The sequence below is a fragment of the Halictus rubicundus genome, unplaced genomic scaffold (genome assembly GCF_050948215.1).
Source record: "Halictus rubicundus isolate RS-2024b unplaced genomic scaffold, iyHalRubi1_principal scaffold0039, whole genome shotgun sequence".
Taxonomy (NCBI): Eukaryota; Metazoa; Arthropoda; class Insecta; order Hymenoptera; family Halictidae; genus Halictus; species Halictus rubicundus.
This window is the reverse complement of record NW_027488580.1, coordinates 978,071-983,151: the sequence shown is the minus strand read 5'-3', so window position 1 is coordinate 983,151 and position 5,081 is coordinate 978,071.

The following is a 5,081-nucleotide window of genomic DNA, read 5'->3' as shown; positions in this document are numbered from 1 at the left end:
ATAGAGGATAGGATAGAATAGAGGATAGTATAGGATAAATGATATTATAGGATAGAGGATAGGATAGGGTAGAGGATAGGATAGGGGATAGGATAGGATAGAGGATAGGATCGGATAGAGGATAGGATACGATAGAGGATAGTATAGGATAAATGATATTATAGGATAGAGGATAGGATAGGGTAGAGGATAGGATAGAGGATAGGATACGATAGAGGGTAGTATAGGATAGAGGATAGGATAGGATAGAGAATAGTATAGAATAGAAGATATTATAGGATAGAGGATAGGATAGGATAGAGGATAAGATACGATAGAGGATAGTATAGGATAGAGGGTAGGATAGGATAGAGAATAGTATAGGATAGCTGATATTATAGGATAGAGGATAGGATAGGGTAGATGATATAATAGAGAATAGGATAGGATAGAGGATAGGATAGGATAGAGGATAGGATCGGATAGAGGATAGGATAGGGGATTGGATAGTATAGTGGATAGGATAGGATAGAGGATAGGGGATTCGATAGGATAGAGGATAGGATAGGATAGAGGATAGGATAGGATAGAGGATAGGATAGGATAGAGGATAGGATTGGATAGAGGATAGGATAGGATAGGATAGAGGATAGGTTAGGGTTGAGGATATGATAGGATTGAGGATAGCATAGGATAGTGGATAGGATAGGGGATTGGATAGGATAGAGGATAGGATAGGATAGAGGATAGGATAGGGTTGAGGATAGGATAGGATTGAGGATAGGATAGGATAGTGGATAAGATAGGGGATTGTATAGGATAGAGGATAGGATAGGATAGGATAGAGGATAGGATAGGATAGAGGATAGGATAGGATAGAGGATAGGATAGGGTAGGGTAGAGGATAGGATAGGATAGAGGATAGGATAGGATACAGGATAGGATCGTATAGAGGATAGGATACGATAGTGGATACGATATTATAGAGGATAGGATCGGATAGAGGATATGATCGGATAGAGGATAGGATACGATAGAGGATAGTATAGGATAGAGGATAGGATAGGATAGAGAATAGTATAGGATAGATGATATTATAGGATAGAGGATAGGAAAGGGTAGAGGATAGGATAGAGAATAAGATAGGATAGAGGATTGGATAGGATAGAGGATAGGATAGGATAGAGGATAGGATCGGATAGAGGATAGGATACGATAGAGGATAGTATAGGATAAAGGATAGGATAGGATAGAGAATAGTATAGGATAGATGATATTATAGGATAGAGGATCGGATAGGGTAGAGGATGGGATAGAGAATAAGATAGGATAGAGGATTGGATCGGATAGAGGATATGATAGGATAGAAGATAGGATAGGATACAGGATAGGATAGGATAGAGGATAGGATCGGATAGAGGATAGGATACGATAGAGGATAGTATAGGATAGAGGATAGGATAGGATAGAGAATAGTATAGGATAGAGGATACGATAGGATAGCGGATACGATATTATAGAGGATAGGATAGGATAGAGGATAGGATCGGGTAGAGGATTGGATAGGATAGAGGATAGGATCGGATAGAGGATAGGATAGGGGATTGGGTAGTATAGAGGATAGGATAGGGTAGAGGATAGGATACTATAGAGGATAGGATCGGATAAAGGATAGGATACGATAGAGGATAGTATAGGATGGAGGATAGGATAGGATAGAGAATAGTATAGGATAGATGATATTATAGGATAGAGGGTAGGATAGGGTAGAGGATAGGATAGAGGATAGGATCGGATAGAGGATAGGATACGATAGAGGATAGTATAGGATAGAGGATAGGATAGGATAGAGAATAGTATAGGATAGAGGCTAGGATAGGATAGTGGATACGATATTATAGAGGATAGGATCGGATAGAGGATAGGATACGATAGAGGATAGTATAGGATAGAGGATAGGATAGGATAGAGAATAGTATAGGATAGATGATATTATAGGATAGAGGATAGGAAAGGGTAGAGGATAGGATAGAGAATAAGATAGGATAGAGGATTGGATAGGATAGAGGATAGGATAGGATAGAGGATAGGATCGGATATAGGATAGGATACGATAGAGGATAGTATATGATAAAGGATAGGATAGGATAGAGAATAGTATAGGATAGATGATATTATAGGATAGAGGATCGGATAGGGTAGAGGATAGGATAGAGAATAAGATAGGATAGAGGATTGGATCGGATAGAGGATATGATAGGATAGAAGATAGGATAGGATAGAGGATAGGATAGGATAGAGGATAAGATAGGATAGAGGATAGGATAGGATAGAGGATAGGATAGGGTAGAGTATAGGATACAGAATAGGATAGGATAGAGGATATTATAGGATAGAGGATAGGATCGGATAGAGGATAGGATACGATAGAGGATAGTATAGGATGGAGGATAGGATAGGATAGAGAATAGTATAGGATAGATGATATTATAGGATAGAGGGTAGGATAGGGTAGAGGATAGGATAGAGGACAGGATAGGGTAGAGGATAGGATAGAGAATAGGATAGGATAGAGGATAGGATACGATAGAGGATAGGATCGGATAGAGGATAGGATACGATAGAGGATAGTATAGGATAGAGGATAGGATAGGATAGAGAATAGTATAGGATAGAGGATAGGATAGGATAGTGGATACGATATTATAGAGGATAGGATCGGATAGAGGATAGGATCGGATAGAGGATAGGATACGATAGAGGATAGTATATGATAAAGGATAGGATAGGATAGAGAATAGTATAGGATAGATGATATTATAGGATAGAGGATCGGATAGGGTAGAGGATAGGATAGAGAATAAGATAGGATAGAGGATTGGATCGGATAGAGGATATGATAGGATAGAAGATAGGATAGGATAGAGGATAGGATAGGATAGAGGATAAGATAGGATAGAGGATAGGATAGGATAGAGGATAGGATAGGGTAGAGTATAGGATACAGAATAGGATAGGATAGAGGATATTATAGGATAGAGGATAGGATCGGATAGAGGATAGGATACGATAGAGGATAGTATAGGATGGAGGATAGGATAGGATAGAGAATAGTATAGGATAGATGATATTATAGGATAGAGGGTAGGATAGGGTAGAGGATAGGATAGAGGATAGGAGAGGATTGAGGATAGGATAGGATAGAGGACAGGATAGGGTAGAGGATAGGATAGAGAATAGGATAGGATAGAGGATAGGATACGATAGAGGATAGGATCGGATAGAGGATAGGATACGATAGAGGATAGTATAGGATAGAGGATAGGATAGGATAGAGAATAGTATAGGATAGAGGATAGGATAGGATAGTGGATACGATATTATAGAGGATAGGATCGGATAGAGGATAGGATACGATAGAGGATAGTATAGGATAGAGGATAGGATAGGATAGAGAATAGTATAGGATAGAGGATAGGATAGGATAGTGGATACGATATTATAGAGGATAGGATCGGATAGAGGATAGGATCGGATAGAGGATAGGATACGATAGAGGATAGTATAGGATAGAGGATAGGATAGGATAGAGAATAGTATAGGATAGATGATATTATAGGATAGAGGATAGGAAAGGGTAGAGGATAGGATAGAGAATAAGATAGGATAGAGGGTTGGATAGGATAGAGGATAGGATAGGATAGAGGATAGGATCGGATAGAGGATAGGATACGATAGAGGATAGTATAGGATAGAGGATAGGATAGGATAGAGAATAGTATAGGATAGAGGATAGGATAGGATAGAGGATACGATATTATAGAGGATAGGATAGGATAGAGGATAGGATCGGATAGAGGATTGGATAGGATAGAGGATAGGATCGGATAAAGGATAGGATAGGGGATTGGGTAGTATAGAGGATAGGATAGGATAAAGGATAGGATAGGGTAGAGGATAGGATCGGATAGAGGATAGGATACGATAGAGGATAGTATAGGATAGAGGATAGGATAGGATAGAGAATAGTTTAGGATAGAGGATAGGATAGGATAGAGGATACGATATTATAGAGGATAGGATAGGATAGAGGATAGGATCGGATAGTGGATTGGATAGGATAGAGGATAGGATCGGATAGAGGATAGGATAGGGGATTGGGTAGTATAGAGGATAGGATAGGATAAAGGATAGGATAGGGTAGAGTATAGGATACTATACAGGATAGGATAGGATAGAGGGTAGGAGAGGATTAAGGATAGGATAGGATAGTGGATAGGATAGGATAGAACAGACGATAGAGGATAGGATAGAGAATAGGATAGGTTAGATGATAGTATAGGATAGAGCATAGGAAAGAGGATACGATATTATAGTTGATAGGATAGGATACAGGATTGGATAGGGGATTGGATAGGATAGAAGATAGGAGACGATAGAGGATAGTATATAATAGAGGATAAGATAGGATAGAGAATAGTATAGAATAGATGATATTATAGGATAGAGGATATGATAGGATAGAGGATAGGATCAGATAGAGGATAGGATAGGGGATTGGATAGGGTAGAGGATAGGATAGGATAGAGGATAGGATAGGGGATTGGATAGGGTAGAGGATAGGATAGGATAGAGGATAGGATAGGGTAGAGGATAGGATTGGATAGGATAGAGGATATGATAGGATAGAAGATAGGATAGGATAGAGGATAGGATAGGATAGAGGATAGGATCGGATAGAGGATAGGATACGATAGAGGATAGTATAGGATAGAGGATAGGATACGATAGAGGATAGTATAGGATAGGGGATAGGATAGGATAGAGAATAGTATAGGATAGAGGATAGGATAGGATACAGGATACGATTTTATAGAGGATAGGATAGGATAGAGGATACGATTTTATAGAGGATAGGATAGGATTGGGGATAGGATAGGATAGAGGATAGGATAGGATAGAGGATAGGATCGGATAGACGATAGTAAAGGGGATTGGATCGGATAGAGGATAGGATAGGATAGAGGATAGGATAGGATAGGATAGATGATAGGATAGGATAGAGGATAGGATAGGATAGAGGATAGGATAGGATAGAGGAT